Source organism: Mustela lutreola, chromosome 1 (genome assembly GCF_030435805.1).
Source record: "Mustela lutreola isolate mMusLut2 chromosome 1, mMusLut2.pri, whole genome shotgun sequence".
Classification (NCBI taxonomy): Eukaryota; Metazoa; Chordata; class Mammalia; order Carnivora; family Mustelidae; genus Mustela; species Mustela lutreola.
Window position 1 is genome coordinate 60747378 of NC_081290.1, and position 13823 is coordinate 60761200.

The 13823-nt window shown below is 39.3% G+C and overlaps 1 long non-coding RNA gene across 1 annotated transcript; it reads right to left on the reverse strand.

The window, feature by feature from the left end:
- Positions 1 to 1513: 1513 nt before the first annotated feature.
- LOC131819363 (uncharacterized) lies at positions 1514 to 4426 on the reverse strand. Its single transcript, XR_009349165.1, has 2 exons — positions 3771 to 4426; positions 1514 to 1754 (listed from the first exon to the last, which is right to left on the reverse strand). It is a non-coding gene; the product is annotated as an uncharacterized LOC131819363 (long non-coding RNA).
- Between the last annotated feature and the right edge of the window lie 9397 nt (positions 4427 to 13823).

Consider the following 13823-nt stretch of genomic DNA (forward strand, 5'->3'; position numbering starts at 1 on the left):
GAGAGAGAATCTTAAGCAGATGCCCAACTGAACATGGAGTCAGTCTCATGACCCTGAGATCATGACCTGAGCTGAAATCAAGAGTCAGCTGCTTAACCAACTGATCCACCAAGATGCCCCTAAATTTGATTGAATGGAAGGATATAATGGATGGGATTTAAGAACTTGTGTATGGTACCTTTTCTCATACTTCTGGTAAAAGTACACACTTGGAGACACTTAGGTTTGAATCTCTAACTTCAGGATCTGTATGAACATGGAAAATCACAAAAACTCTCTAGAATATACTCTTCTTTGTTAGATCAAAAGTAGCATTGCGTAGCTCTTAGTTATTATGAGGATTAAATACAAACAATGTGGACACATTTCTAGGTAGAATTCCTCACCGATACGTTGGGGGGGGGGTGGGCAGAAGAGATAGTAATTACAACCACAATTCTCACAAATTATGTGATTTTTTAAAAAGATTTTTATTTATTTATTTGACAGAGAGAGAGATCACTCTTATTGTATCTGTTAATCCATCATACGTTCAAGTATAAAGCCTGCAGAAAAAACCACCATAAAATAATTATGCAATTTGATCAGTAGTTATAAAGTGAGCTCCCATGTAACCAAGCTCCCGTTACCCAGTAGACACTGGTCAGCCTCCCAAAGCCCCCAATTCCCTTCTTCAACATCATCTTTCTGTCCTCAGAGTACACATCATTCTAATGTCCATGATAATCACTTTCTGCTTATCTTTATAGTTTTACTACCTTTATGCATCCCTAAAAATAGTTTTATTTTTTAATAAGCCTATTTTCTAACTTTATGTAAGTGAAATAACACCCTATATATTTCTTTTTTCTCTATCTTCTTGTTAGAAAAGTTTATTTATTTGAGAGAGAGAGTATGGGTGTGGAGAGAGGAGCAGAGGGAGAGGGAGAGGGAATCTCTTTACAGACTCCCCACTGAGTGTGGAGCTCCAAGGCAGGCCTGGAACTCATGACCCTGACATCATGACCTGAGACAAAATCAAGAATTGGACACTTTATTGACTGAGCCACCCCAGCTCCCATTTTTCTCTATTTTACCTTTATTTTTCAAAATTATGTTTGTGAGATTCATGTTATTTGGACATTCCTTTTTTTCTTTTAAGATTTTATTTATTTGACAGAGAGAGATCAAAAGTCGGCAGAGAAGCAAGCAGAGAGAGAGAAAGGAGGAAGCAGGCTCCCTGTGGAGCAGAGAGCCCATGGTGGGACTCGATTCCAGGACCCTGAGATCATGACCCAAGCTGAAGGCAGAGGTTTAACCCACTGTCCAGGTGCCCTGGACATTCCTTTTTGTTTGTTATATAGCATTCTATTGAATAAATGAGCTCCAGGTCATATATACATTCCATTGCAGACATTCATTTTGTTTCCAGCTTCAATCTGTTATAAACTATGTTGATGTAGACATTCTTATATAGATTTGCTGGTGCTCAGGTGTCTTTGGGTCCCCACTAAAGTAGATACTGAGATAAGGATGTGGCATGGAAACTTTATTGGGGAAGTCTACTTTCTCTGGGAAGTGGAAGTGAGGGAGGAGATAGAGCAGGTGAGGGAAGGAGGACTCTGCGCACTGCACCAGCCATGGGTGAGGGAGGACTCCGCGCACTGCACCCGCCATGGGTGAGGGAGGACTCTGCGCACTGCACCAGCCATGGGTGAGGGAGGACTCTGCGCACTGCACCAGCCATGGGGGAGGACGTTCTCACGGCTCAGGGACTGCAAAAATGTCAGAGCAGAGTGTTTCAGAGCTCTTGTAGTCCACCAAGTTCCCATTTTTCTTTGAGTGGGTCCTGGTAAGTCATTGATTTCTTATCAAAATTTCATTGGCTTTAAGAAGTTTATGAAATATTTATTCAGCCTTATTAGTTGTGTTTGTGGTAGGTCATGTAAGGAACAAGAAATCCCTCTTTTGTATTTCAACTTGCTTCCTAACAGTATCTCCCCCACCCCTATTGTGCTTTTATTCAGAGGTAGGTGGAGGTGCATATATGCATGCGCGCGCACACAGACACACACACACACACACACACACACACACACACACACACACTGAAAGCATTATCATAGTGTTCGTTTTTTTCTTTTCATCCTTAAAGTAGAATCATCTGTGGATGTGTTAGTTAGTCGTATTGAACATAAAAAGTCTTGTGGGTTACCTTGTTATCCCGGATAAGTTCAGTATGACTACTCGTCTCTGTGTGAGCATCCTTCATTGAACATACAGGGCTTAAAAATGTATATTTTATCATATATTTCTGATTTATTTTCTACCTCAGTGTAGCCATGGTGAATAGAAACAATATTTTTGAAAGGAAAATCTTCAATAAAATTATGACATAAATGGTAAGATGTTGCTTTTGCAAAAAAATAATAAATAAAATAAAATAAAATGTTACATTTTCAGGATGTTAGTAGGTACACCAAAAGAACACACTAGTCTAGTTAGAAGATTGGGCCTTCTCAAGTTTTAGCAAACCTCACTTTAGCCATTCAAAGTATTAATAATTGCACAAAGATCATTATTAGTCTCAGGATCCAGTGACTTGGACAATGCTTCCTCAGGCAATAGCACTGCTATGACTACTTCCTAATCCAAGTGTTTCATGTTCCAGGACATCTTCTGAATAAGTCAGTTGAAGATAAGGTCTTGCCAAAATACAGCTTTCTTGTATTTTGCATTATTATTTGTAGAGAAACTGATAACCAGAACTTTGGAATGCAACCATTCTTTTAAATTCCAAACTAACTACCAGTATTCCCTAATGATCTTCTCTCTTCCTTAGTTGCAAAAATGTATGTTATGCTGTGTCTACAAGGAGAGATATGGCATATGTGTTCCATATATCACATGTGAATTCACTTGCTCTGGTCACAAGCCCTTAGAGCTATGCACTTGTGGCCTTTGGAGGGATCACTGAGTGGAATTAAAGTTTAGGGTTTTTTATAGAACTAGCTTACCAACCAGAGTTTGAAAGCTTGATTTAGCCTCCCAGAGAGCAGCCTGGGATGTGTCATACTACAATAGGGACACCATGAGGTCATGGAAAAAGCACTGTTTGTCTTTCAGACTGGGTTCAAATTTGAACTGGCTATATCCCAGATGATTGACCTTGACAACATGTACCTAGGTTCCCAGCATTCCAGTGTATCTGTCGGAGATGTGGTATCAACTGTTCAGTTGACAGGCTCTATCTACTTGAGTGACATCTTTGCAAACTGTCAACACATGGAAATAAATCCAAATACTAGGGATTTGTTTCTTGCCTCTTTTTAGGGATGAGCTTATTCTCATCTCATTCTTACCCTTCATGCAGCCTGGAGGGAGACAGTGGTGTCACCTCACAACCATTTTTCACCTTTCACAGAGCAGCCCAGGAAAGTAACACTGTCTAAGCTGTCATCACCTCTCACCTGGACCACAGCAAAGCATTCTACCTGGTTTCCCCTGGCCCACAATTGTTCCCAACAGTGCATTCTCCAGGAGCCATCGCAGAGATTTTCTGAAATGTTTTAAAATGAAGTCATGTTATTCCTCTGCTTAAAACACCCCAAGTCTGGCCAGCACACAACCACTGGAAACCTGAAGCCCTGCTTTGTTCACAAGTCTCTGCAAACCCTCAACCACCACCTGCTTTTCTAACCTCACCTCCTGCCACTCCCTCCACCTCCAAGTTCTAGGCTTGCTCGCCTTCTTTCCATTTCTCACTTAAAGCAGTTTATTTTCTAACTTACCTCATGACCTTTGCACATTCCATTCCCCCTTCTAGGCATGCACTTCCCTGGGTTCTACACAAGGAATGTTCCTTTTCACCCTCCCAGTTTCATGTCCCGTGTCCAGAAAAACCATCCTCACTTGCCCTATGTACTCTTTCCCCAGCATCTCTCACTTTGTTGACATTGCCCTAGTTACTTCCCTGGCAAACCAATCGCAGTCTCCAAGTATCTCTAAAGCTCAGGCTTACCGTTTTGTTTTCTGTTTCCTCCCAACCTAATGGAAGTTCCAATGGAAAGCTCATTTGCCACAGTCAGTGCTGGGTCATGGATTTCTTGAAGGGTGCCTGGCACAATATAGGTTCTCGATAAACATTTGGGAATGCAAGGGCCTTTGGAATCCAATTCAGACTACCTCTTCTTTATCACAAACCACCTCCTGCTTTACATTCCAACACCACCAACAGAGTCTATCACTTTGCCTTTCAACATCTGTTTTTTCCTCAAGAAAAGAATGCTTCCCTGTTGCCTAATCTTGCATACTCTTCTTTAGAGATGAGCTCCATCAGCACCTTCTCCAGGAAACCTCTGTGAATCTCCTTAAATTTTGTTTGCTTGACCTCCTTAAAAGCTCCTTCTGTGGCTGAGTGACCTATAGCATAACTTTACTATTTGCTTACCAAGTGCTTCCAGATTATTTGTGTTATGTTTGGTCTTGATTCCATCCTTCCATTCTCTGACAAAGGCCAGGGGTTTTGCTGTTGTTGTTATTGTTGTTTTTAATTTTTTTTTTTGAGAGTGGGACATGCATGCATGTGTATGGAATGGAAAAGGCCAGAGGGAGACAAAAAGTATTTTAAGCAGACTCCTAGCTGAGTGTGGAGGTTGACATAGGACTTAAACTCATGACCCTGAGATTATGACCTGTACAGAAATCAAGAGTTGGATGTTTAACCTGAGCCACCCAGGTGCCCCTCCAGAGATCAACATTGTCTCCACATAGTCACAATATCTAGTACCATGCTAAATACATAGTAGGCGCCAAAAGAAATGTGTACTGAATGAAGAGCTGAATGAAAGGATGGCCAGTTAGCATATAAATCAGCCTGAAATAAATCAAATAATTAAACATATGAAGGAACAGAAGAAAAGACATTTAACACATCTCTTCAGGCATTTCTCTGAGCATCCACCCTCCTGAGTTGTATTATTTGAGGGTTTGTGCTTATTCTAGGGACAAGTAATGATGAAGAATATAGTGTTTACAATGTTCTATGAGTGCTACATCCTTTCCTTCATCTCTCTCCTTAGGAGAGCCCAAAGAGTTAGAGCTATAGATAAGTTATAAATGAGTTTAGATTACATAAACAAGCCAGAGTCGATTGTCCAAGATCAAACAACCATGGAAATGACAAAAGTAGAATTATACCCAAGATTTTAGGTATATCCCATATATGGGCATGGCTATTGGGTCCACTTCCCCAGACTGGAAGGGGACTCATGGTGTCTTTAATACACATACTCTGAGTTGAGACTTAAATTTTTAACCTGCTGGATTGGTGGCCAAAGCTACATTTATTTATATGAATTAAGAAAATAACTCCAAAGAATCTAATATTAGTACGAGTATCTCTGCCAAAGTTATAGAAGATGTAACACAATTTTCAAATAATAAAAATAGGAATGCCTGATGAAAACCAAAAGAGTTTATTTAAGGCTAAACTGAAATTATTCAAATCATAGCTGATGCTTGAGAGGACTTCATAGAATAGACCTCAGTGAGACTCTCTCTCTCTCTCTCTCTTTTTTTTTTTCCTCCCCTTAATTTGTTCAGGTACCAGAACATCTGGGATTTAAGATATTTTATTCAGAACACTATCAAACATAAAACATAAAATAACTATTTGTCAGTCACATGTAGACAAGTAATAGCATATTCCAATTACTTAAGAAGTCATTAATGTGTGTGTATGCATGCATGTGTCTCTTGCTAAAAAAAAAAAAAAAAAAAAAAAAAAGTAAATCCTTTATTTTGCCCATAAATTGATTTTTCAATTTATAATAGAGCCCTCTTTCTTAAAGATTTTTATTTATTTATTTCACAGAGAGAAAGAGACATAGCGAGAGAGGGAACACAAGCAGGGGGAATGGGAGAGGGAGAAGCAGGCTTCCCACTGAGCAGGGAGCCTGATGCGGGGCTTGATCCCAGGACTCTGGGATCATGACCTGAGAAAAAGGCAGGTGCTTAACGACTGAGCCCCCCCAGGCACCCCTAGAGCCCTCTTTCTAATATCAGCTAGCCTAGATAGGGGGGTGCTTTCTAAATCAAGGATAATCTAACAATCTTTCACTGAAGCAGTGATATAAATGCTTCTGTAGGTAATGCTCAGTCTTGTATTCCCTATCTCCCACTTCACACCACGCCTCTCCTTTCCAAGATGCCCTGTGGGTGTAGGAAGGAGCTCACGGCATCTTCTCAGAAACTGTGTGTTGAAAGAAGTTCTCAGGTCCACACAGCACATTCTCTGGATGCTTGGAGATCCATGCTGGCAATGGCTGCATCAGTGTCTCCTGTGGATTAGTGTCCCCTGTGCTGCCTTGTCCCTGACCACCTTTAGAGTGTCCTCACAAGTTCATGATCCTAAAGACCCCTTTCTTAGGGTCCCATTAGTCTAATTCCCTGCTCTTAGAAACATCAGGTCTAAGGTCTCCTGAAGAACATGGGGAAACAAGGATGCTGCTACCCACTCACTGCCCAACTACCTCACACTGATGTTGCCACCATAGACATGTACCAACACACTGCATCAGCCAGCAGGTCTGGAAGCAGGTCTTCCAGGAGCTTATAGCCCATCTGTCCATTTGTTGGCATTTGGAAGTCTTTGATTACTACCTAGGTACCTTATCAATGATGGAGAGGAGAAAAACAGACTCTAGAACCAGGTTCACTTCTTTTCTCAACTTTTTTCCTTTTTCCTCTTTATAGGAGAAGAAAAAGAAACTCAATTTTTAAAATTATGTGCATTAGCATTTTTTTCTATGGTTGAGAAAGTCTATGACTATTCTATTTTTTCAGTGACAAACTTTATTTTATCTCATTAAATTGCAAATTTTTACTGTATTACAATTTGAAGAACATTGATCTACTCCAACAACATCATTTAAAGATGAGATCAAAAGAGACTATATGACTTTCCTAAAATCTCAATTCTGCTTCTGACCAAACTGTTATTCTTAACAATTCTAAAAGGAGGTACTAAATTTTCATCCCCTAAATTCAGAGTACATGGTCATATATATAAATAGTGAGAAATAAGTGATTAAGTAAATAATAGATGTAATTTCTAAGACTGGCTTAGGTCTCTGAGAGTCTCTACTTTATGACTTTGGGTAACTGAGTTGTACAGAACTTGAGACATCAAGCCCACGAGCAAAAGTGCATCCTATTATTTACTCAGTAGCCCACCCATTTAGGCATTTACCCATTCATTCATTCATTCATTCATCAAAATGTGTTGACAACCTACCTATTGTATTTTACTGATAAATGTTCTGATTGTTAAAGTATAATTTTGTACAACAAGCTTTCTTAAAGCAAAGGGAACTAGGAGACAAGCAATGTATGTTTGCAAGTGTCATCACGGATATTTAGAGGCTTCTGTGAGATCATGGAGACATTAGCTGCCACTGGAAAAGGGGTCCTATAGAAGGTGGCATTTGAAATTAATCTGAAAATAAAGTTTTACTAAACACTGGAAGCCATACTGGCAATAGTACAAGTTTAGGCATGGACACATAGAAAGATTTGTCACTTTGTACTGAAAAGTTCCTTATTCCTTAGTTGGAGTTTCAGTAATAGCTAATATCAGTGGGTTGCTTTATGTAGCAACTTAATATTTAAAACAAATAAATGGCATATAGTACTAATGGAAAGAAGTGGGAACAAAAAGTGGATTATGTGATAGAAGTCATTAGTTCAAGTATTTGTTATATAATTAACTAGTTATAATACTGTGTCAATTAGCCTCCTTTCCATATTTCCCCCCAGATAAACAGATTTATTTATTTTAGAGCTAGTGAGTGCACACAAATGTAAGGGAGAGGTTGGGGGAGAGGAAAGGAGAGGATCTCCCGCAGGCTCTCATCTGAGCTCAGAGCCTTACTTGGAACTTGATCTAATGACCCTGAGATCACAACTAGAGCCAAACCCACCAAGCTACCTGGGTGCTCCAGTAAACAAGTTTTAAATCATAAGCAATTATAACAATAACAAGAATTACTAAAGCATGTCACTGGCATGTATTTTTAAACTAATTAATCCTTATAACAACACTATCACACAGGGACACCTGGGTGGCTCAGTTGGTTAAGCATCTATCTTCGGCTCAGGTCATGATCCCATGGTCCTGGGATTGACTCTTGCATCGAGCTCTTTGCTCAGTGGGGAGTCTGCTTCTCCTGCCTACCACTCCCCCTGCTTGTGCACTTACTCTCTCTTTCCATGACAAATAAATGAATAAAATCTTAAACAAACAAACAAACAAACAAAAACAATGACACTATCATGTAGATACTCTTATTTTTTCCCATTTTAGGGATAATCAAAGTCTCATTTTTAAAATCTATGAAATATAGAGGTGTGGGGGCTTCTAGTAAGGAATGCTGTTTCATGGACTGCCCACACTTCTAAGAAATCTGCTTCACTAACTGTGGAAATCTACCTTGCCCATGCAATAGAATCACCTAGAAAGCTTTTCTAATTACTAAAGCATGACCACTACCCAGATAAATTCAATGAGGATATACAGTTGGGTTGTCCCAGTTTACAGGTATCCTCAGAGTAGTCTAGTGTGCAGCCTAATGAGTGCAGCCCTGATGTCAATCTGTTCATCCACCTCCCCAGACAGTTCTGAGTCATGTTGAAAATTTTTCTCGTAACCCAAAGGTTAGAAACGAATAAGAAGGATGCATGGTAGAAGCAGAGGTGATGATGGCTGAGGAGACTAGGAGAAAACACTGTGCAGAGACCACAGCCAGGCTTCAGGTTTGGCAGTGAAAGCAATTTGACTTGTTCTTCATAATTTAAATAAGCAATGTGAGCCAGCATTGCAAGTTCAGGAGAGATTTCTTTTCCTATTTACCACAAGTGAAATTTAAGACATTGGAACCAAGGCTTCACTAAGAGTAGTTAAATGAGAGGGGCACCAGGTTGGCTCAGTTGGTTAAGCATTCGACTCTTGGTCAGACCATGGCCAGACCATGACCATGGGAGGTCATGATCTTGGGGCTACAAGATCAAAGCCCTAGTGGGCTCCATGCTCCACTCAGTATCTGTTTGAGGTTCTTTCCCTCTCCCTCCTCCCCTGCTCCTTATTCTTGCTCTCTCTCTTTAAAATAAATAAACAAACAAAATCTTATTAAAAAATTAAGTTGAACTCATGAAAGAAATTGAAGAAGACACAAAAAGATGGAAGACCATTCCATGCTCTTGGATCAGAAGAATAAACATTGTTAAAATGCCTATACTGCCTAGAGCAATCTATACTTTTAATGCCATTTCGATCAGAATTCCACCGGTATTTTTCAAAGAGCTGGAGCAAGTAATCCTAAAATTTGTATGGAATCAGAAGAGACCCCAGGTTGCTAAGGAAATGTTGAAAAACAAAAATAAAACTGGGGCATCATGTTCCCTGATTTCAAACATTACTACAAAGCTGTGATCACCAAGACAGCATGGTACTGGCATAAAAACAGACACATAGACCAGTGGAACACAGTAGAGAACCCAGATATGGACCCTTAACTCTATGGTCAATTAATCTTCAACAAAACAGGAAAAAATATACAGTGGAAAAAAGACAATCTCTTCAATAAATAGTGCTGGGAAAACTGGACAACTATATGTAGAATAATGAAACCCGACCATTCTCTTACACCATACACGAAGATAAACTCAAAATGGATAAAAGACCTCAACATGAGACAGGAATCCATCAGAATCCTAGAGGAGAACATAGGCAGTAACCTCTTCAATATCAGCCACAGCAACTTCTTTCAAGATATGTCTCTAAAGGCAAAGGAAACAAAAGCGAAAATAAACTTTTGGGACTTCATCAAGATTAAAAGCTTCTGCACAGCAAAGGAAACAGTCAACAAAACAAAGAGGCAACTGACAGAATGGGAGAAGATATTTGCAAATGACAGTCCAGACAAAAGGTTGATATCCAGGATCTATAAAGAAGTCCTCAAACTCAACACACACAAAACAGACAATCATATAAAAAAAAAAATGGGCAGAAGATATGAGCAGACACTCCTCCAATGAAGACATACAAATGACTATCAGATACATGTAAAAATGTTCATCATCACTAGCCATCAGGGAGATTCAAATTAAAACCACATTGAGATACCACTTTATACCAGTTAGAATGGCCAAAATTAGCAAGATAGGAAACAACATGTGTTGGAGGGGATGTGGAGAAAGGGGAACCCTTTTACACTGTTGGTGGGAATGCAAGTTGGTGCAGCCACTTTGGAGAACAGTGTGGAGATTCCTTAAAAAACTAAAAAATAGAGCTTCCTATGACCCTGCAATTGCACTACTGGGTATTTACCCAAAGATACAGATGTCGTGAAAAGAAGGGCCATCTGTACCCCAATGTTTATAGCAGCAATGGCCATGGTCGCCAAACTGTGGAAAGAAGCAAGATGCCCTTCAACGGACGGATGGATAAGGAAGATGTGGTCCATATACACTATGGAGTATTATGCCTCCATCAGAAAGGATGAATACCCAACTTTTGTAGCAACATGGATAGGACTGGAAGAGATTATGCTGAGTGAAATAAGTCAAGCAGAGAGAGTCAATTATCATAAGGTTTCACTTATTTATGGAGCATAACAAATAGCATGGAGGACAAGGGGAGATGGAGAGAAGGGAGTTGAGGAAAATTGGAAGGGGAGGTGAACCATGAGAGACTATGGACTCTGAAAAACAATCTGAGGGTTTTGAAGGGGCAGGGGATGGGAGGTTGGGGGAATCAGGTGGTGGGTATTAGAGAGGGCACAGATTGCATGGAGCACTGGGTGTGGTGCAAAAACAATGAATTCTGTTCTGCTGAAAAGAAATAAAAAATTTAAAAAAATTAAATTGAACAAGACCCCTGAACACAACAGGAAGCTCCACCACATTTAGCTATAGGCTTGGTGCTTGGAAGGGTTGAAGGGTGGGGAAGTAACAGAGTTCTACATAATAAAGCAACATGAGGTAAGCTCTGTGTGGGAACTTCATTCACATTACTTTATTAAAATCATGGAGAAGAGATTAAACAGCAATGAAAATAGAGGGAAAGAATCTCGCTGTTGGAAGTTAGTTTTAAAGTTGCTAAACACACAGATTAGGAGAGTAGAAATAATGCAAATGTGGCCAAAAAAAAGGTTAAGATGTAAAATATGTCATGATTAGTCATTCCATCTAACAGGAAACATCAAAGGGATCTTATATCTAAGAAATGAATGGCCTTACGAATGGGGAAAAGTTGGTATCTGCATTGGAAACACAAAATCCAAGAAGATTAGTATCTTAGTTTGCTTCTCCATAGTTACCTCTATTTTGTCTCCCCTTGCTTTGGGCTATTTTGACTCTGAGAATGGAAAGATCAGACGCACAATGGGGTTTTAATGGAACATGCAGTGTACCTGTTTACATAGATCCTCTTGTTTATCGTTCGTAGTAACGTTGTGAGATAAGAATTATTGGACCCTTCGACAGGTGAGAAACATGTCCAAGGCACTGAAGATGGCAATTCTCAAGATCACACAGAGGGTGGAGAGTTGAGATTTGGGCATAAACAGGATTCAAAGCCTGAACGGATTCCATTCCAGCAATCCAGCTGCTTTGGAACTCGTCTGGAAGAGGAGTTAGAATTTCAGCCCTTGTACCTTACCGCTACGTCCTAGTGCATTTGCCACACCTATTATCACACATACCACTTCTGTGAGCCTGGATTTCCTCAGGAAGGAAGTTAGGAAACAATAAGTAGCTCCCAAGGTTGCAGAGGTAATTCCATGGGGTCAAATCTGTGAAGTCACTGTTTTCCATCATTTTGTTATGAGATCGTCAAACATACGGCAAAGCTGAAAGAACTTTACAGTAAATACCCACACAGCTTTGGAGTGAAAGTCTATGTTTAGCGCGTTGCTACAGTTGCTGTGCTGCATATCTGTCCCTCTATTCATCACTCTATTCACAAGTCCACCTTATTTTTGGATGCATTTACAAATAATTTGCAGACATCAGTAAACTTCTTTATGTATCTGATATTGGTTTTCAGTTGTCAAAATCTTTATAAGAGCATGGGTCATCATTATTAAAATTATGCTTCTTATTGTAATAGTTTCCTCCCATTACTTCTATCATCTGCCCATTTCCAATTTTGATAGTATTTGTCAATTATGCTTTGTTATTAGACAGCACTTCCTAACAGTTTAAAAAAAAAAAAAAAAAAAAAGCTTCTGCTTCCTCCTGGCCAGCTCAGGGACCGTCTCTCTCTCTCTCTCTCTCTCTCAAGGACATACCTATTTTTTGTTCTTAGCTCTCCCAATCCAGTCTGCCTCTTTCACGCCAGTTACTTTTTCAATATCTGACCATTTCTTCAAACATATTGAGAATAGTATGTGCCCCACATAAGAGTTTATTAAAATATTCCTATAAAGCATGGGGTAGAAACTGAAGAGAAGCAAGCATTTACCATGCACTGTGTCAGTTTTATTTTTATATTTTATTCTATAATATATAAGAACAAAATACATATATCTTATGTATGATATATAATGTAATATTCATAATCATTTATTATTCATTTACATTTTACAGAATATATAATGATATCCACTTATATATTCTATCCATACTGTAAAATATGATTATTATTTGTGATAGTTGTACATTATAGAATACATCTAATATAATATGTGGATAATAAATACAAATTATCTCTTTACCATTAATTTATATGTAAATAAATATATTTATGTGAATGGCCCATAAAACCGGACCATACTTCTATTTCAGTAAAATGCTGAAAAATTAGAAAAAATTAAAAGCGAAAGAAGGAGCTAAGAGAATTGCCATATCTTGAACAGAGCAGGACAGAACAGACTAATGCTCTGGATTCATTGAAAAAAGGTAAAATATTTACGTCAGGAAGACTGCAGAAGCTATTGGACTTTAAGGGTGTAATTGGCATGATGTGAGAGTTTCACTGCAGTTACAAGAGAAAGTAATGCCATCATCATCCACATGCTACATGATATTATCATCTCACCGAGGATTAGAAAGCAGACGTCATTCTCTCCGAACACAGATATTTTAGTTTCTATGAAGTTGCTAAAGAATAAAGTGAACAGTCACGAATTCTAGAGAAGTGCTCTGATTCACACATTGACATCTGGCCCTGTTCCATGCAGTTTTCACAAAATGTACAGCAAACTCCCCAAAGCTTTCTTAGTGTTGGCAGTGGCACCAGGAGCCAAGCACGAAGCAAAATATTAACAATTCAAACAAAGAACGGGTCACACCATGTGAGTTTCAGAACAAAGTGCCTCTATTTCCCCAGAGTTTATGCCAATGACAGAGCCTCTTGCACATCTCATTAACAATGTTCTGATGGCTTCTCCCAGAAGGATGTATTGACTTTTGTTGGCATTGAAAAGATGCTCAAAGATCAAAATAATAAAATCAAGTGACAACAATATCTGTAGAAATGGGATGCTTCTGCTCAATACCTTCTGAACTGGTTGCATCGAAAAGAGGTATTTCCTTTGGAGAACCCTATGTGAGGGTTGCCTTTTGCTGGGGGTGTCACAGCATCTGAGACAGAGAAGGTGTTGGTACAACATATGCCATATCTCAAGGATGGCTACATCTCTCCAAATGAAGGCTGGCAGTGCAGGAAAACTCAGAGACACCCTCTGGAGGATACCTGCTCCAACATTGTGAACATCAAATCCACCTAGCTCTTCAGGTCAAAAAGTACCTCTTCTCAGCAGAGAGGACAAATAAGAGCCCCT